The 21,870-nt window shown below is 39.9% G+C and overlaps 1 pseudogene; it reads right to left on the bottom strand.

Moving 5' to 3' along the window:
* Positions 1-2,634: 2,634 nt before the first annotated feature.
* On the bottom strand, positions 2,635-11,976 carry Gm40977 (annotated as a pseudogene).
* Positions 11,977-21,870: the final 9,894 nt, after the last annotated feature.

Here is a 21,870-nt window from a genome sequence, read left to right as displayed (position 1 = left end):
AAGTGCCATCTCCATAACTCACAGGACATGAAGAAGCATGGGTGTCGCGCCCGCTCTCGACCAGCAAGAACGACACGACCACCAGTCCTTCTAACAGCAGTTTATTCAGTCCTGATTCTTCTTGTTTATATCTCCCCCGAACCCTGGGCCTCTCACTCCTTTTATACTCTCTCTCATCCTCGCACCGCAGGCCACGCCCCCTTGCCAGTCAGGAGGCTTCAGCCAATCAGGGCAGCAGGGGCAAATCTCCACCAAATTGGATTCACCTGTATCCTGGTACACCTGCGCAGCACTCAAGATGTTTGTGTCTTATATGAGGAAGTCAGGTGCAAGTCATATGACTTAGCTGCAGTCCCTGGCGCCTTTGGGACTGCCACCACACCCGCTCCCCACACATGGGCTGACAAATAATATAGACACACACATTGCATAGCAAGCTATATTGTGAGATATTCACTTGATTGCTGATTATTCTACATTATATTTTTATGAGATAGAGGAATATGATAGGAATTTTATTGTTCTTTCTATTTTCATCTATTAAGCACTTTAACATTAATATTATTAAAACACATTAAAGAAAAAGGACACACTGAGCATACATCTCCTATCCCTGGATTGTACTCAGACGGCTGACACATGAGTATCAAGAGGTTAAATGAAATGCTGACTGACTGACAACAAAGCCAGGCTGGATAACAAACAACAATATCTCAAAGAAGTTTGTGAATAAAATGAAACAACAAACAGAGCTCACCATGCTTTTAGCAGCAACCTTACTGGAAATGTATAATCACACAGATCCTCATATTTAAAGAATGGGCCACTTAGAGGAGGACTATCCAACTAAATTCATTGCAGCAGAAAAATACCTTTCAACAAGTAAAGTTGAAATAAAGGTGAACTTAAGTCTCAGAATGAACTCAAGGACCCCCTAATAAACATCTGTAAATGGATTTGAAAGTCATAGAACAAATGTCAATATCTATTCCAAAAGTTTGAAAATAAAAAACCACCACTACGACTGGTGATCTCTACAACAACACATAGGTGACAATGGGAAATAATTTACTTCTTTCAAGGCCATGATAAAGAAGAAATGAAACAGAGTTTTTTCCTTAATATCAAAAACAACTGTGATGTCTACAGTCTATAATGAGATCATCAACATACATAGGGTTTTTCTCTTGTATAAGTGTTTTCAATTTTCGGACATCAAGATGATATAAAGCACTGTAAAATATTTACATGGATAGACACATGGCCAAGCAATTAAGAAAAGTTTATTCCCTGAAACCAGGTCAGGGTTTTACATCTTTCTATATTTTCTGCTATACAACAGCTTAATTTTCTTGGAAATCAGCATTCACACAATCACACAAAGCCACAGACAAAGCGTAGCCTAGATGAAGCAAGGCAAATTCTAGGATGAAATCATTGGCTGGGAAATACACATAATAGCATAGAGGATAAATATCTGCCAAGCTCATGTACTGATCAAGGCTTAGTATAAATATAAAGGCTGTGTGTCTTATACCTGAAAAACAAATGGCCAAAGATGGGGTGGAAACCATGGTTTGGGATTTTTCTACAGTACTTAAAATGTTTTATCATATTAACAGAAAACACACAAATATGCACCCAAAGTTTTATACGTGAATGAGTTATTTAATGGACTGTGAAATTTAATGAACTGTGAAATTTAAACCAGTACCTTATCAATGAAATTAAAAGGGCTTTTGAACCTATGAATTTACATGTTAAAAAAAAATAGACACATCATCATATTTGAGCACATAGTTGACACTTGCTAGAGATTTTCTCAAGAATAAATAATTTTGTGTAACTTAATATAAGTGGACTGGCTAAAGATCGTACCAAGGCCATCAGAGTCATAGACTGCCCTACTTATGATTTCTTAGAGGTTGAAAAATTACTGTGACATGCAAACGTTAACAGACTTAGTATAAGCTAATGACTTTCCTCTTACAGAAACATACTGCGAAGTGCAAAATTTTATCAGAATGACTACATTTGTAGGGCGTCCCTGCAGCATGGACTTTTACCACACTGTGTCCATTCATAAGTTCCCCAATCTCTGTCTCCCCAGTATGTGCTCCTTGATGCATTAGGAGATAAGTGTGTTGGGATAGATTTTACCACACAGTTAATGTTTAGAGGATTTCTTGCCAATACAAATATGTGCATGATGATTAAGACTATGGATATTTGTAGATTTTACCATATTGTATACATTCATAAGCTTTCTCTACAGTATTGTATTAGTTATGGTTTTACTGCCATGAACAGACACCATTACCAAGGCAAGTCTTGTAAAAACAACATTTAATTGTGGCTGGCTTACAGGTTCAGAGGTTCAGTCCATTATCATCAAGGTGGGAGCATGGCAGCATCCAGGCAGGCATGGCGCAGGAGGAGCTAAGAGTTCTATGTCTTCATCCAAAGGCTGCTAGTGGAAGACTGACTTCCAGGCAACTAGGGTGAGGATCTTATACCCACACCCAGAGTGACACACCCATTCCAACCAGGTCACACCTATTCCAACAAGGCTAAACCTTCAAATGGTGCCACTCCCTGGTCCAAGGATATACAAACCATCACAAGTATGAATATTTATTTATGCTTTTGAAGATACCTGTGACTTATACAGGCTTTCACACATAGACCACATTCATTGGGTTTCTTTCCAATATGTATTCTTTTATGTCTTTGGAGGTTATAGTGTTGTAAAAAGGCTTTCTCACATTTATTACATTTGTAGGGTTTCTCTCCAGTAGGAATTCTTCTATGTGACTGGAGGTGAATATGTTGTGAAAAGGCTTTCTCACAGTTATTACATCTGTAGGGTTTCTCTCCAGTATGAATTCTTCCATGCCTTTTAAGCCGACTATGTTGTGAAAAGGCTTTACCACACAGATCACATTCATAGCATTTCTCTCCAGTATGTGTTCCTTTAGGTTGTAGGAGATTACTGTGACTTGAAAAGGCTTTTTCACACTGATGACATTCATAAGGTTTCTCTCCCGTATGAATTCCTTCATAGCTTTTAAGATGACTGTGATCTTCAAAGGCTTTACCACATTGCTTCCATTCATAGAGTTTCTTTCCAGTTTGTGCTCTTTTACGAAGTTGGAGACGATGTTGAGCAAAGGCTTCAACAAATTGAATAATTCCAAGGGGGTTCATTTCTGTATGAATCCTTTCATGCCTTTGAGCATGACTGTGAGCATAAAAAAAAGACTTTATCACATTGAGTATATTCAGACGCTTTCTCTGCACTCGGACTTCTTTCATGCCTGACAAGAAAATTGGCACATGTGAAAGCTTTATCAAACTGATGAATACTTTCACCTGTATGATTTAATGGTACTATTTGTCTAAATATAAAGAGGAATCAGATCTTAAGATTTTTATCACTTTGCTTATATTCATGCTGTTACCCCTTCATTATGGGTTGGTTTTCATCTTCAAGGATACCTGAGAAGGAATGAACATGTATTACATGGTTCAGCTATATATATTCTGTTTCTATTAAAGGGTTTTCCCATATTTGAACAAAAGTGGGAGAACTCAGACCTTTACCACATAAGTGTATTCCAATTTATCCTAGTCTGTGGGTCATTCTATATTTGCAAAGTGAATCAGGAGAAAGAGGAGCATTTCCACATTCCTAGGACTCAAGAGAATTTTTTACAGAATGAGGTTGCTGATGTATTGTCAATGAAGCTGGAAAACCAATGATATAAAACTTGTATCACATTCAAAAAGTCTACCATAACTGCAAGCAAATACATGTCTTCTAATTGTTCTGGGAGACAGAGGGGGTACACTATTTCATTCAATATCCCTTAAGTACACGTGGCAGGTATCCATTAGGGTAAATGATACATCTATAAAAGTACAACGAACAACTAAAAAGTTTTAACGTTTCGTTCACTAAGTATAACATTTTGTTCCTCAGTGATATGTGAGATAGGGACTAAGGTTACCATACAACATCATTCTTACCTCCCATAAGCTGCTCGTCTCAATCAACTTAACAATGTTACTACAAATATACGAGTAACACTATCTTTACTATAGACTATTTGCTTCTTAGAAGATTTTGGTCCTATATGTATTACCATTTAATGTGTATAGCTTTTACATAATGAGAAGAAAGGGATTGCCAGCTGTACAGTGTAGCTCTAATATGGCTATATTTCAAATTATGATATACACTAAGACACTATTTCCATGTCCTCTTCTTTAAAGGAATGCCTTGCAAAAACAAATCAGATACAGGACACTGAGGACTATGGTTTTGTTAGAATGTAAGAATAACCAACACAATTATAGTTGTGTTTATTTACACTGCTGCTTTTCTTTAAAACCTTCAGCACACATTAAAATTTCTTCAGAGGCATATTTGTATGAGCTTGCACATGAAAATTACCTTCTACATTCCATGAAGCCAGAATTACTCTGATACCTAAACCACACAAAGACCCAACAAAGAAAGAGAACTTCAGAACAATTTCCCTCATGAATATCAATGAGAAAATACTCAATAAAATTCTTGCAAACCAAATCCTAGAACACATCAAAACAATCATCCATCATGATCAAGTAGGATTCATCCCAGGGATGAAAGGTTGGTTCAATATACAGAAATCCATCAACATAATCCACTATATAAAAAAACTGAAAGAAAGAAAAAAAAAACCACATGATCATCTCATTATATGCTGAGAAAGCATTTGACAAAATCCAACACCCATTCATGAGAAAAGTCTTGGAAAGATCAGGAATTCAAGGACGATACCTAAATATAATAAAAGCAATATACAGCAAACAGTAGCCAACATCAAACTAAATGCAGAGAAAGTTGAAGCAATCCCACTAAAATCAGGGACTAGACAAGGCTGCCCATTCTCTCCCCACCTATTCAATATAGTACTCAAAGTCCTATCCATAGCAATTAGACAACAAAAGTGGATCAAAGGGATACAAATTGGAAAGAAAGAAGTCAAAATATCACTCTTTGCAGATGATATGATAGTATACATAAGTGACCCCAAAATTTCCACCAGAGAACTCCTTCAGCTGATAAACAACTTGAGTGAAGTAGCTGGATATAATATTAACTCAAACAAATCAGTGGCTTTTCTCTACACAAAGGATAAACAGGCTGAGAAGGAAATTAGGGAAACAACACCTTTCAAAATAATCACAAATAATAAAAAATACCTTGGTATGACACTAACTAAGCAAGTGAAAGATCTGTATGATAAGAACTTCAAGACTTTGAAGAAAGAAATCAAAGATCTCAGAAGATGGAAAGATCTCCCCTGCTCGTGGATTGGCAGGAGTAATATAGTAAAAATGGCTATCCTGCTGAAAGCAATCTACTATCCTGCTGAAAGCAATCTACAGACCCAATACAAACAATTCCCATCAAAATTCCAACTCAATTCTTCACAGAGTTAGACAGTGCAATTTGCAAATTCATTGGGAATAACAAAAATCCTAGGATATCAAAAACTATTCTCAACAATAAAAGAACCTCTGGTGGAATCACCATGCCTGACCTCAAGCTGTACTAAAGAGCAACTGTGATAAAAACTGCATGGTAAGGGTACAGTGAAAGACAGGTAGATCAATGGAATAGAATTGAAGACCCAGAAAAGAATCCACACACCTATGGTCACTTGATCTTTGACAAAGAAGCTAAAACCATCCAATGAAAAAAACCCAGCATTTTCAACAAATAGTGCTGGCTCAAATGGTGGTTAGCACGTAGAAGAAAGCAAATTGATCCATTTTTATCTCCTCGTACAAAGCTCAAGTCTAAGTGGATCAAGGAACTCCACATAAAACCAGACATGCTGAAACTTATAGAGGAGAAAGTGGGGAAGAGCTTCAAAGATATGGGCACCAGGCAAAAATTCCTGAACAGAACAGCAATGGCTTCTGCTCTAAGATCAAGAATCAACAAATGGGACTTCATAAAATTGCAAAGCTTCTGTAAGGCAAAGGACACTATCAATAAGACCAAAAAGCAACCAAGAGATTGGGAAAAGATCTTTACCAATCCTAAATCCAACACAGGGCTAATATCCAATATATACAAAGAACTCAATAAGTAAGACTCCAGAAAACAAAATAACACTATTGAAAACGGGGTGCAGAGATAAACAAAGAATACTGAGTGGCTGAGAAACACCTAAAAAAATATTTAACACCCTTAATCATCAGGGAAATGCAAATCAAAACAACCCTGAGATTCCATCTCATACCAGTCAGAATACCCAAGATCAAAAACACAGGTGATAGTAGATGCTGGTGAAGATGTGGAGAAAGAGAAACACTCCTCAATTGCTGGTGGGATTGAAAGCTGGTACAACCACTCTGGATATCACTTTGGCAGTTCTTCAGAAAATTGGACATAGTACTACTGGAAGATCATGCAATACCACTCCTGGGCATATAACCAGAATATGCTCCAACTTGTAATAAGGACACAGGCTCCACTATGTTCATAGCAGCCTTATTTATAATAGCCAGAAGCTGAAAAGAACCAGGATGTCCCTCAACAGAGGAATGGATACAGAAAATGTAGTACATTTACAGAATGGAATACACAGCAATTAAAAACAATGAAATTCTTAGACAAATAGACTGATCTGGAGGATATTATCCTAAGTGAGGTAACCCAATGACAAAAGCACATATATGTTATGCACTCACTGATAAGTGGATATTAACCCAGAAGCTCAGAATACCCAAGATATAATTTGCAAAACACATGAAACTCAAGAAGAAGAAAGACCAAAGTGTGGATACTTTGATCCTTATTAGAAGGGGTAAAAATACCCATTGAAGGAGTTACAAAGACAATATTCAGAGCAGGGACTGAAGGAATGACCATCCAGAGACTACCCAACCTGGGGATCCATCCCAGAAACAACCACCAAACCCAGACACTATTGCAGATGTTAACAAGAGTTTGCTGTCAGGAGGCTGATATAGCTGTCTCCTGAGAGGCTCTGCCAGTGCCTGACAAATATAGAAGTTGATGTTCACAGCCATCCATTGGACAGAGAACGGGGTCCCTAATGAAGGAGCTAGAGAAAGTACCTAAGGAGCTGAACTGGTTTGCAGTCCCATACAATATGAACAACAATATGAACTAACGAGTACCCCTAGAGCTCCCTGAGACTAAACCACCAATCAAAGAAAACATATGGTGGAACTCATGGCTCTCGCTGCATATGTAACAGAGGATGGCCTAGTCAGTCATCAATGGGAGGAGAGGCCCTTGCTCCTGTGAAGGTTCTATGCTCCATTATAAGGGAATACCAGGGCCAGGAAGCAGGAGTGGTTGCAATAGGGAACAGGGGGAGGAGAAGGGGAGAAGGAATAAGGGATTTTCAGGGGAAACTAGGAAAGGGGATAACATTTAAAATGTAAATAAAGAAAATATCTAATAAAAAATAAAAGTAAAAATAAATAAAAAAGAAAGAAAGAAAATTACCTTCTGTGTCTTCTAGAACTTGGACAATGTTCTTGAATATTTTTGTCGTCCCAATTAAATCCTAAAATAGAGTAACAGGAAATGTATGTGTGGAAATTAGGTAAAATATAAGTAACTATCTTTAATGAACCTTAGAATTATGGATGATTTATTCACAAAATTCTTCGTCCATCTCTATTGAAATTACAGATGTGCATCAAAAGAAAGAAACTTTTTTTCAGTTTTAAAACAGGAAAGGGAGTTCATAGTCTTACCTATAGCATTGAGGTTCCTGTAGGTCTCCAGCATGACATCTTTGTAGAGCTTCTTCTGAGAAGGATCCAGCAGAGCCCACTCCTCTTGAGTGAAGTTCACATGCACGTCCTCATAAGTCACTGCATTCTAGAGCATCCCATAAACGTGTACAAAACAAAGCACAATAGAAACAACATCGGGCATGTATTATTAGCAGGCAATGTGTTCATATAACTCTGGGGCCTATTCCACTTTACTGACACCGAAGTTCTACTTTAACTACCAAGTCATATTAGAAGGTAACTTAATAATGAAGTTCACCTCTGTCATTTCTCAGCCCTTTGAATAGGATGTAGCCTTTCTAGAGAAATGTCAGTTACAGATATAAAGAGGAGACAAGCTCTACAAGATCAATAGTGCTTACCACACATCAAAGAAATTGTAGTAACATTAACAATTACTAAACGTAAAAATCAGTAAGCATGCTGGGTCTACTGCCTTATGTCGTTAACACTGCAGTCAGGGGACAGAGACAGAAGTATCACATTGAGTTGGACGCCAGTGTGAGTTCTAGGAGAGACAAAGGTTCAGTGTACGAACTGGCCCTTGCCAGAGTTCATCAACCTAACCAGAAAGTTAGAAAGAACTCATAGGTTTTTAGTTAAATTCTTAATAGAGTGATACATACAGTCTAGTTCGGAATTCATCTTCCAGAAACCTGAGGTACACCAGTTCAAACTATAACATTAATAAGATACTATCAAAAAGGAATATATGCTTAAACAGTTATAATTGGACAGAAGAAAATACTCATAATGTTAATGGTGATTAGAGGTAAACAACATAGGGCAGTAGAGATAGCTCAGCAGTGCAGTGTAGGGCATGGTTCTGATGCTCTGACTGGGATTTGGCCTGTAAACTCTGAAGGTCCTTTTCTCCAATTGGTTCTTGATCCATCCATAAAGTGGCCAGCAGCCAATGGGAGGATGGAAGAGGCAGGATTTCTAGGTTCCTAAAGGGGAGGGAAAAAGAGGCAGGAAGCAGGAAAGGGAGATTGGCCATGCTTGGGAGGGAGAGTCACCAGCCAGGTGAGATCCCGACTGGAGAAGACACTGGACACTTTCCCACATGGTAGTTTAGAAATACAACTAAGCTGAGAGCAGATTTAGGGTGTTGAGCAAGGAGAAGGAACCAGGGCAACTAGGCTGAGGTTAGATTTTAGATGTGGAGCAAGGAGAAGGTAACACCAAATAAGCTAATGAAAGATTTAGACTGTTGAGCAAGTACTAAAAAGAACACAATATCTGCCAGATGCAGGGAAAAGCCCAGCCGCTGAGCCATAAGACAGGGTAAAAATATTAGTGTGTGTGTGTGTGTGTGTGTGTGTGTGTGTGTGTGTGTGGTGTGGTGTGTGTGTGTGTAATTTTAATCCATGGAGCAAAGGGAACCAGAGTTGGGGCTGGTAGTATGCCTGTGTGGAGCTTAAGAAGAGGTAGTTGCTGGCTGGTGGTGATGCACCCCTTTAATCCCAGCACTTGGGAAGCAGAGGCAGGAGGATTTCTGAGTTCGAGGCCAGCCTGGTCTACAAAGTGAGTTCCAGGACAGCCAGGGCTATACAGAGAAACCCTGTCTCGAAAAACCAAACAAAATCCAAAAAAACAAAAAGAAGAAGAAGAGGTAGTTAAAAGGCTACACACTACATGAGAAGCTCTTGCTGGCCCAAAAAATAAGTGAGCTCAAGTGCCTGCCCGTATTTTCAGGGACCCACAGCTATCGATTCTTCCTCTTACAGGAGGTCTCAGACCATCTCTGACTACTGTAAGGACTAGGGACACATGAAGTTTATATTCATGCATACAGGCAAAAGACTCACAGTCCACCTAACATAAGTCACAACAAACACATCAGGGAGAAAGAAGGTCAGCACCTGCCATCCAATGACTGAGAAGGGTCAGCAGTATTATCATCATGAGTAGTGCCACCCTGGGAAAGAGAATGATAATGCATCCAGAATTTGAAAAATCAAGATGTGGTCAAAGCTCAGCACAAAAGCACACGCTTGCCATATAAAAACACGTACACTACAGACCCATCTGACAATAAAAATAAATAATTTTAAACTATGAAGACATTAACTAAGCAAAACAGCTTAGCACTGAATAGCTAGCTATTACTTCTATTCCACTTTATGTGATTCAAGGACAGAGTCTATTATGGGGAAGGCATGACAGGAAGGAAGAACATGAGATGGAAAATGAAGGGTGAGTTTCAAGCAAAGAAGAATAAACAGAAAGAGGAAATGGATTAAGTCTGTAGACACTTAAATCTCATTTCAAAAGGAGTTGCACCTAAGCAAACACATTTTGCTTACCATTTTATTTTTCTCACTTGCATGTTAGAACTGTTGTGATGAAGTGCTAAAAGCCAATGTGTCTCAAGTAACAAGTTCATTCAGTTGGTTCTTCCCAGTCACATTGCATTATTTAGGAAGCTTGTAATAGAAACTCAAGTTCAAAAGTAAAAGCAAAAACCATGGGCAAACATTGTTTCCTGGCCTGCTCTCTCCCTTGGCCTCTGTCTCATGCTCAGCTAGCTGGCTTATCCAGCCTAGGCCCACCTCCTTAGGGATTCATCCGCACTCAGTGGATGAGCCTTCACTAGACAATTGTCAATCACCACAATCTCTCACAAAGTTAGCAAAGAGCCATTCTGATTGGGGCACCTCCCCAATTGTAGTTCCCTCAAATGATTGTAGGCTCTGAAATGCTGACAATTTAAGAAATTGGGAGATTGGGACAATAATATATGAGAAAAATTTAAGAATCCCAAACTTAATCAGTCACTTATTATTAAGAATCCAAACATTGATTACTGCAATAACTGGGAAACACAGATTTTCCAAGAAATGAGAGAGGCAATCCTTCTGTGTTAAAAAGAGAAAACTAAAATTGTTTTTCCATAAGAAATTCCCAAACCAACAAAAACTCAAAGATCTTATAATACAGTAAGTTACCAGAAGACAAAAGAGGTTAAGGTTTATCATTTCCTAGAGAAATAACAATATAATAAGATTATTATTAATGAACCCTACACCATAGATGGCAGCACTGGAAAAAGGAAACACAAAAACAGACCTGTGAACCTAGCATGGTCATTTAAATTAAGAACTGCAAGATTGTAATCAGAATAAAAATTACAAAATCAGTGGCCAACACTCTTCCTGTTCATTCTGGTTCTCTCCTGTGACAATAGTGGGAGATGGACTGGGAGCGGAGGCTCTTCCAACACATTGAAGAGATTAAGCATTCTGACACTTCAAGTTTGGAATAAATAGGGTTGATAACTAAAGCTACCTAACTCTTTTATGTTAAGAAAAAAGGGTTCCTGTTAGGATAACTTAGAAACCATGTTGTCTCCTGTGATTGATGATTAGATGTTAAGTGTGGACCATATTTATGAAATGAAAACCTTAAAAAATACAATATAACATATTTAAAAAGTGTATGAGTCCTATTATACACATAAATTGGCTTGATTTGCTTTATAAGATATTAGCACGTTTCAACACATGTCAGTCTCCATTTTTTTTTTTTTTTTTGAGACAGGGTTTCTCTGTGTAGCCCTGGCTGTCCTGGAACTCACTTTGTAGACAAGGCTGGCCTCAAACTCAGAAATCTACTTGCCTCTGCCTCCTGAGTGCTGGGATTAAAGGCGTGCACCACCACCCACAGCTTTAGTCTCCATTTTCATATGTATGTTTTTATGTGTGACAGAAAATACATCCCATGTGTGTGCAACTGACACAGCAGAGAAGAGGGTGTCAGATCCTTTGGATCTGGAATAGCAGGTAGTTCACATGGGTGTTGGTATCTGAACTCAGGTCACCCCAAGCAAAATGCTTCCTGAGTGGCCTGCCCAGCTCACAGAATCTTTTCGCCCAATAAAGGAAAAGATTTTCACAGATTAATAACAATAAAAATTTAAATTAATAAATAAGTGAATAAATTAATCCAGGGAACTGGAAGCTTGGTATTTAGATGTTAGTTATAGGAACAGGTTAGAGAGGCATGGCAACCATCCCCAGTAACTGTTATCTGAGACACAGTAGTCATGGTTACCCCTACTGCTGCATCTTCCACTGCCCTCTGATAGTGCTGCCAATGTGACCTTTCTGGTCTGGGGTCATTGGTCCTCACCTTCACCATGGTAGGACTGTAGTCTCCCTCAGAGTTACTAATGGCCTTGTCTCAGGAGAATCCTAGAAGTATCTGCAGGTTATCTCCCTCTGGTGCTGCTGACTGCCAGGCCTGCCCATGTCCCTCTTTAGTTTGGACCACACAGCTGGGCCTCAGGAACTTAGCATCTCCCCTACTGGAGGTTTAGTGATCAAGTAACTCAGACAGGTCAGGTCTTCAGAGATCCACTCTTCCACACGATGTTGTCAGTGAGGTCAATTCTTTTATTTTATTTTTCAATGAGCAGCATTTTATCTTTAAGAGACAGTTCATTTTACCATTAGCAAAATACATCAAAAAAATTAAAGCACTAAAATAAATACATTATACTACATTGTCAATCACTGGACTCATCATGACATGTACTGAATGAGTTGTGATCAAGTATGATTCTTTTAGCTTTGATAGTGCAGAGTAATCTAACTGGCAAATTATGATGTGCACAGTCAGATATATATCTCAAGGTCTATCTCCTCTGCAAGATAAGACAATGGATATGACAATTCTGGAGCAATGACTTGGGTCAAAGTGTATTCTGTCCTTGAGATGTTCACTTTAAGTTTTCCTTCTCTTTGCAATTTATTCTTTCAAAATCAATCTGCAATAATGAGTCTATACGTTAGCAACTTTACAGCTTTTGAATTTTCAAGTAAACAGATTTATTAGATGATGACCTTTAAGGAAATCTTTGAGAATATTATTTACACTAACAGTTTCTTAGTTTCAAAAAATGCAAGTTATTGCCAATGACTGTTCTTCCTAGTGGAACATCTCTGTGGCATGCACTCTACATGGACACACAAGAAACCTGCACTGTACCTTCTGGGTAATTAGTGACTGGAGGCTTTATTTGTAGATACACAAGAAACATCTTATGAGAGACTCCTCATAAAACTACTGAGAACTGGGCTGGTAAGATGGCTCAGCAGATAAGAGCACCGACTTGTTCTCAGAAGGTCCCAAGTTCTATTCCCAGCAACCACAGGGTGGCTCACAACCACCCGTAATTAGATCTGAGGACCTCTTCAGGTGCATCTGAAGACCGCTACAGTGTACATATTTATAACAATAAGTAAATCTTTGGGCTGGAGCAAGGAAGGACTGAGCCAGGGAACCAGCCAGAGCAAGTGGAGTTGACCTAAGCGAGTCTTGGTCCTAAATTTAATACCTAACAACCACATATACATATGTGTACTTATATACATTAAATAAATAAATACAAAATTTAAAAATATGAAAAAATACAGAGAACCATTTATCAATTATAACTATTTATATAAAAGCTTTCTGGATAGGCCTATATTTCCTTAGAGAACAGTGCAGTCAATTCTTACAAAAGTTCTTCTTTATTTGTAATTAAGGATATGGACCTCAGAAAACAGTCCTGCACTGGTCTCTTTCCCTTCCCATTGACCAGTCATAGCATATGCTGGAAGGTGTTGCAGGACTGTCTTCCAGGAACTGGGTGGCAGAGTCAAGATGGACTGTTCAAAGTAATTCACAATTACATAGGATAAGTCAAGCAAGTAACAGAAGATAATGCTATGAACAGAGATAAAGTAATTGGGAAAAAGTGAAAAGCTTAGTGATGGAGAAACATTGGAGAATTGAAACAAATAAAGGATTAGGCTGAGAATCTTTAAAAAATGAAATTTAACATGTAATGACAAAAATGGACTTTTGGGGAAGATATATATATAATTATATATATATAGTTTATATATATAACACTTTTTTTTGGTTTTTTGTTTTTGTTTTTTCCAGACAGGGTCTCTCTGTATAGTGCTGGCTGTCCTGGAACTCAATCTCTCTCTATATATATCTATCTGCAAAAAGACATAGGTATATTGTTCTTGAAAAAAAGCAGGCCATCCCCTGGCAGAGGCAATGGCATTAATAAAATACTTTTTGATATTGCCCTTATGTCAATTGGTAGTTGCTGAGTCCTGTAACATGACACACACAGCTGCAGCCAATGAATGGCCTGTGTCCCAAAAATCTGAGCTGACTTAACCATGTCATTGAGGACCAGAGGTAACCACAAAGGACAGACAGTACCCTAACTGGAAATTCAATATTCATTGGATCAACCCAATCTCTCCTAATTCTACAACCACCAATCATGTGTATTTTCATTAACATGCATGAATTGATACATGCTAGGAAATTTTAAAATCACCCACCCTGCATCCATCAGTTCCTTCTTCATAATGGTGAGACCTGAAGCTGGTTGGCTCAAACTTGAGTTAGTCTGTGATCTAGCTATCATTTTCCTTCTTTTACTCTGCTCTATATACAGTACACTGTTCCTCCTGTTCAGGTTTGAGGGCACAAGCCATGCACTACTTGCAAATACTTTCCCTCTTACTGCAATGCACAGTTCATTACATGACTCAAACAAGTAATTTTAAAACTTTGTTGTGCTACTTCCCTTTAACTTAAGAATTTAGAAACTTTAATTAAGAGGAAATCAAGGTCATTGCCCTGGGGAGCAGCAGGCTTCTATCAGTGCCATTTCCCCTGAGGGCACAAAAAATGTTTGTGTCAGAAACATTTTTCTAAAGGGCTGAAAATACAGCTGTTCTAGAATTAACATGTCTTCCCAGGAAGGAAATCAGACAACAAAACATTAAGAAAAATAAATCTCTGTAACAATACCACTCATCTAGCTCTGATTAATGGTCAAAGAGGAGCCAGGCCAGAAGAGATTTTGCATCCCATATACTCTGTCATACTTATGTCTGTTTTAGGTTTACACCCTAGGGTATACTGTGAACACTTTGGTTTTTTTGTTTGTTTGTTTGTTTTTTATTTGTTTTTTTTTTTTGAGACAGGGTCTCTCCATAGAGCGCTGTTTGCCCTGGAACTCATTCTGTAGACCAGGTTGGCCTCAAATTCAGAAATCCACCTGCCTCTGCCTCCCGAGTCCTGGGATTAAAGGCATGCTCCACCAAGCCTGGCAACTGTGAACACTTTAAGGATGGAGCCGACACTACTTGGTTTGGCCACTTGGCGGTTGGTGGATTTACACAGCCAATATATCTCACTAATAATTTCTTAAGACACCAATACCCTCAAATAGCAGGTCATTCTTCATTGACATAGTCCCAAGTGCAAGGCCTCAGAGGACACAAAAGGTACAAAAAGTAGGAGGTAGAAAGTATCAAAGCTGGGGTGGTTGGCCAGGAGATAAGGATTATGCTAAGGCAGTTTGTATACTACCTACAGGGGAAAAGGAAAGAAATGGGAGGCTTCTAAGAAGTCAGCAGAGACTACCACACAATGGGACAAACTAAAGAGGGATCTAATCAAACAATGCTGCTCTCTGAGAACAGGATACTCTCTTCAACACTACTAACCATGCCTACAGTGGTTTGTAACTGATATCATCAGCCTCACATGGGAGGAATTCTAGGAATCTCAAGATCAGAGACATCCCCTCTCCACAGGACCAAGCCCCAAACCATTAGCAGCTCTCTCAAGCATATGCCTGCTTAAAGGGAAACAATTCTGGTTTTTGTTTTTTTAGTTTTTGTTTGTTTGTTTGTTTTTTGTTTTTTGGAGACAGGGTTTCTCTGTATAGCCAGGGCTGTCCTGGAACTTAATTTGTAGACCAGGCTGGCCTTGAACTCATAAATCTGCCTGCCTCTGCCTCCCAAGTGCTGGGATTAAAGGTGTGTGCCACCACGCCGGGCTTTGGTTTTGTTCTTAAATAAATACCTCAAGACCTTAGGGAAAGTTCCTGAGTCCTAGACCACAGGCTGTTACAGGCTTTGCCAAGCGTGTATCTGCATTTGAGAAGGAGCTATGTCATTCTCCATCCACGAAGGCCTCATGGACAGCCTTGCTTGGGCAGGCCAGTTTTTACCACAACAGTGTTTTTCCTTTTCAAATGGTTTCACCAGATGTCTTGCCCATGTGGCAGAACTATGCTTTTCTCAAGAAGAAAACTTATCCTTTATGGCACACCAGGCCTAAGTGTTGGTAGTGACCCTGCAATGCTCCATTGAGCAGATTGTTCAAGTACTCACCTTTGATCTGGACATGGGCCTAGTGGCTGTTTGTTAAAGTGGCTGTTTGTTAATCGGGGTTGTCTCCTTTCATATGACCTGGATTCCTGGCAATCCTGATGAACAAACATTTGTATCCCAGGATCCTAATCTCTCAGATGCTTGGGTTAGCATACTACTTACTTTAGAGGCAGTCCCTACCTCTGCTAAATTCTGCTAGGTGTGACTTACTATTTCCTAAGCATTTGAAAATCCTTTAAGCAGGGCATGGTGGCAAACGCCTTAAATCCCAGCACTCGGGAGGCAGAGGCAGGCAGATTTTGAGTTCATGGCCAGCCTGGTCTCCAGAGTGAGTTCCAGGACACACAGAGCTACACAGAGAAACCCTGTCTCAAGAAAGAAAGAAAATCCTGTACATCATCGATTCTACTCTTCTTATCACGGCTTCAATTTGGAGTGCTACGCAGCCCGAACGATGGGATTTACAACCACCACAAAATTAATTCCAAATGGATGTTAAACGGCCAGGACACAAGTTCCAAAAGAAACCAGAGATAATGGGCCTCTCCAAATTTGGCATCCACTAAGGATGTTGCTATATGCAAGCCCTTGTTCCAAATGGTTTGTGCAGATAAAGCTCCCGTGATGAAGTTATTCAGATGCCACCACTCAGTACATCTAGTGGCTAAGATCTTATGGACCTCACAGGTGGCTGCTACTTTCCACCTAACCCAGGGGAGGACCCACTACCAAGACTCCTGCTTCTCAGACCACTGCTCCTTCCCTTTAGGGGCAGTGTTCCCATGCTCACCATGATGAGACTCAATAGCTCGCCAGCACTCCGCCAAGGCACCCAGCAGCAAAGGTCAAAGCAAGTCACACCAACCATTCAAGGCTACTCCACAATAACCCGCCTCTTCTCCTGATTGGATGGTTTTCCTGCAGGCCCTGATTGGCAGGCAATCTTGAGTGACATGAGTACTGAAGGCCCAGGCCTAATGCTTTCCTGGCCCAGGAATTAAGTACAGAAGCTGGTCTTTTCCAGATCCGCAAGACTTTTGTTTCAGTATGGCGTTTCCCTGTCCTACCATAGTTTATCTTTCTGTATTGCAGTACTCAGCACGAATATCTTCCTCCTCCTCATAATCATCTTAGTCCTCCTCCTCCCCTTCCTGTTTCTACTCCTCCTCTTCATCTCCTTCTTCGTTTCCTTCTACTCCCCCTCCTCCTCCTAGTCCTGCTCTTTTCCTTATCCCCCTCTCTGCCTCTCCTCTTCCTCTTAGACTCAAGATGATAATTTGCACAGTCCACTATTCACCTTGGAGCAGAGTAAACTATATGACCCATAGGCAGAATGGTTCCATGCCTGTTAACAAATAAAGAGATAATTTAAGACACAAAATATGATATTTCTTATCGTGATTTTACACTGATGTCAGGATTACTGCATCTAATATTCATCTGCTATATACTGTAAGGGTCCAAAAATCGCTGAAGACCCCAGATTCAGACAGTAAGGGGGGAAAAAAAAAGCACTTGTTTTGCAGAAACAACCAGCATTCTTTGAAATGGCAACCCCAGACAAAAGCATGAACACTTGCTTATAGGAAAAAAAATGGAACTCTCTAGAAAGATAGGGCAATCTTAAATTTTATTGGTGGGGGCTAGGGGGTCACAGGTTGTCAGTGATCTGCATTCCTATGTTATGAACTTTTCACCATATGATGAAACAGGCCTGCCCAGCCCAGATGGACCATTCTCAGATAGGTCCCCATTTCTGTGGTTATCCCCAGTCTGGTCTCTGGAAGGGGGTTCTACCATCTTCTTCTGGATTTTATGGTCTGTTCTTAGACCTGGTGTCTTATGACTTACTTTTGGGATTCATAGTTTATTCCTGAAGCTGGCACCTTTTTGAAATCAGGACTTGTCTTCAAATGGAAATTAAATGGAGACAAATGGGGTTTATTTTGCCCTTTCAATATGATTCTCCAGACAACCCTGGGAGAAAAGCAGGAGATGGATGCCAGTCACTATGGAGCACTATTGTTAGCCAGCACGTCTTCCTCAGGGGGAAGGTTAGTGAGCATATCTGTATTTGAAAGGTTTTACACACAAACAGAACTGATAGCATGGATCTCTCTATGTATGCAGAAAGGGGATATATATGAATGGTTCACAAAATGTGATTCAGTTAGTGAAGCAATTAATTTGTACCCATGAAGAGTTGAAGACTACAGTAGTGCCTTTGTGTCTCAGCTGGTCTTCAGCATATACCAGGAGTCCAAAGAAGCAGCCTCTAATGCCAGAAAAATATAATGATCTTGCTAGCTAGAATGTGGCAAGCAGAAAAAGCAAAGGAGCTACCATCTTCCATATGCTTTATATATGTACTCTGCCACCAGAAGCTGTGTCCTAGATTAAAGACTTTTTTTGTCAATTCAAAAGTTCCAGCTTGCAGGGCGGTGGTGGCACACGCCTTTGGCACACTAAGAAGTGCACACATGGGCTGGAAGGAGGTGCCTGGTACATATGTAGCAGAAGTGTGGTATACTCTCCCTCTAGGCTTCCCAAAAAATGGATCTGAGTGTCAGGGGCCATCTAGGAAAGGCTAAGTCAAGCAGGAGGCCTTCCTATATGCAGCCCACATCGATTTGAGTGGCATAAGATGGGTGAGCTCTTAGAAGAAAGGTCCCAAGACACTTCACACCAGGATTGCTTCTGGCAGATGATACTTGTTTTTATCACTATTACTTAGTTTAATGATTCATGGGCATCAGCAAATCTTATTGGGTAAATTTCCTTCAGATCCACATGAACATGAACTTTGATGAATTAATGCTTTTAGAACAATTAATGATTTTATGGAGTTCTTGATTTGATTAAAATAATCTAGGGAAGAATTTTTTTATAGACTGTGTCCATTCTTACTAAAACTAAGTAAAGTCTTACAAATAGGAAATACAATGAGCATAGCTTTCTGAAACTCCCCCCCCCTCTTTTTTTTTTTTTTTTTTTTTTTTTTTTTTTTTTTTGGTTTTTTGAGACAGGGTTTCTCTGTAGAGCCCTGGCTGTCCTGGAAATCACTCTGTAGACCAGGCTGGCCTCGAACTCAGAAATCTGTCTGCCTCTGCCACCAAAGTGCTGGGATTAAAGGTGTGTGCCACCATGCCCAGCTGAAACTCTCCTTTTTGTAACATTTTATATATGAGGCAATCTTTTAAGGAACTTTTGTTTATGGAGGCATAAAAAGTAGAGAAAAAGTAATAAAGTTGGTAACTTGGGTGTTCTGCCCCATCTGTCCGTCCATCCATTCATTAAAATGTATGAATACCGCCATTTTCTACTTCACCTAGTGTATTTGTGCCTGGGAGTGACTCTTTTCCTATCTCTCTGTTTAAAAGTGTTAACAAGCTCCCAGGCCAGCAAGAACCTTCTAGCAATAAATTCTTTTACTCAATAACCTTACGAGAAACAGCATGTTTTAATCCCCAGATATGAGCACTTATTTATGCACAAGTAATAAAGAGTTAATTTTTTGTTGTTGTTGTTGAAGATTTATTCATTTATTATATATAGCTGTAGCTGTCTTCAGACACCCCAGAAGAGGGCACCAGATCTCATTACAGATGGCTGTGAGCCACCATGTGGTTGCTGGGATATGAACTCAGGACCTTTGGAAGAGCAGTCAGTGCTCTTAACCGCTGAGCCATCTCTCCAGCCCAAGAGTTAAGTTTTTAGCACAGAACAGTAAGAGTTTTTTCTCCAGTACTTTATGAACCACAGAACAGTAAGAAAGAATTTAGGTTTTCACACAGAACAGTAATAAGGAGTTAATAAGGAGTTAAGTTGTCAGGGCTTAATACAGCATAGAAGAGAGAGTTATAAAATAAAGATACAGCATAGAATAAAGACCAGAGTTTTATAAAATAACAATAACACACAGCAAGATAAGGAGAAAAGAATCAAGCCAAGAGAGTGTTAGGTTTCTAGAAGCCATGAGCTGAGAGCATCCAGTACAATTGGAGAAAGTTGCAAGGCCAGTGATCATCAGGCTTTTGGGCCTCGTCCAACCCTGTGATCCATCCGCCTGAGCTGTAACCCCTCAAAGGCCAGTTATGCCCCCAGCAGAAGATGCTGTCCCTAAACCTGTGGCCTTAATGTGATATGTGATGCACCTAATCTGGGGAAGACTTGATACCTAGGGCCAGAGAAGCAATGGGAAAGGTCTCTAAGGCAGGAAGAGGCTAGGGAGGAACCAGCAGAAGGGACAGCCTTTGAAATGAAAAAAAAAAAAATCCAAAAATAAAAAATAAAATGAAAAACAAAACAAAACAAAAAGGACCAAACCAAACCAAAACCAAAACCAAAAACAAAGCACAAACAAACAAAAACAAAAACAAAAACAAAAACCTAACTTTAGAAAAGCTTTCACCAGCCAGGCATGGTGGTGCACGCCTTTAATCCCAGCATTGGGGAGGCAGAGGCAGGCAGATTTCTGAGTTCAAGGCCAGCCTGGTCTACTAAGTGAGTTCAAGGACAGCCAGGGCTGTACAGAAAACCCCTGTCTCGTGAAAAAAAGAAAATGAAAAAAAAAAAAAAAAGAAAAGCTTTCACCAAAAACTTAAGGAACCTCTGCAAGGAAAGATGTGAACTTAACCAATGTTTCTATGGCTTTATGTGTGGAAAATTAATAGAATATTCTGAGCTTTTGGGGTAATATCACTTATTAGAGAGTGTATACAGTGTGTGTTCTTTTGTGTCTGTGTTACCTCACTTATGATACTATTTCTATCCATTTGCCTGTGAATATCATGAAGTCATTGTTTTTAATAGTTGAGTAGTACTCCATTGTGTAAATGTACCACATTTTCTGTAGTCACTCCCCTTTTGAGGGACATTTGGGTTCTTTGCAGCTTCTGGTCATTATATACAAGTTTGCTAAAAACATGGTGGAGCATGTGTCCTTGTTATATGTTGGAGCATGTTCTGGGTATATGCCCAGAAGTGAGATAGCTGGTCTTCAAGTAGAAGTGAAGAATAAAAAATTACTGGCCTCTTGTGAGAACATGAACTTTTTACCTCGGAGCCCACCCCCTCCCATCTGAAAAACATTTTTGAGATAAAGGCCTCCTAGAACAACCTCAAAATGAACCAGGTACATTGCCAAATGATAGGACATGACTCCTTAGTTACGTAGATTCCTTTGGCAGAACTCCCTAGTGATGTAAACTTGTACTTTCCCTGCCCAGTTCTCCCCCTTTGAGTTTTACTATATAAGCCTGTGAAAAATTTTGGCTGGTCGTCGAGACTCCTCTACCCTGTGCAAAGGTGTATGAGTTTCGACCCCAGAGCTCTGTGTGCTTTCATGTTGCTGCTTTATTTCGACCCCAGAGCTCTGGTCTGTGTGCTTTCATGTTGCTACTTTATTAAATCTTGCCTTCTACATTTTATGTATGGTCTCAGTGTCTTCTTGGGTACGCGGCTGTCCCGGGACTTGAGTGTCTGAGTAAGGGTCTCCCTTCGGGGGTCTTTCATTTGGTGCATTGGCCGGGAATCAGCGCGACCACCCAGAGGTCCTAGACCCACTTAGAGGTAAGATTCTTTGTTCTGTTTTGGTCTGATGTCTGTGTTCTGATGTCTGTGTTCTGTTTCTAAGTTTGGTGCGATCGCAGTTTCAGTTTTGCGGACGCTCAGTGAGACCGCGCTCCGAGAGGGAGTGCGGGGTGGATAAGGATAGACGTGTCCAGGTGTCCACCGTCCGTTCACCCTGGGAGACGTCCCAGGAGGAACAGGGGAGGATCAGGGACGCCTGGTGGACCCCTTTGAAGGCCAAGAGACCATTTGGTGTTGCGAG

This window comes from Mus musculus, chromosome 13, assembly GCF_000001635.26.
Source record: "Mus musculus strain C57BL/6J chromosome 13, GRCm38.p6 C57BL/6J".
In the NCBI taxonomy this organism is placed as follows: Eukaryota; Metazoa; Chordata; class Mammalia; order Rodentia; family Muridae; genus Mus; species Mus musculus.
The sequence above is the reverse complement of the archived record's forward strand: the minus strand, read 5'-3'. Positions and strand labels throughout refer to the sequence as shown.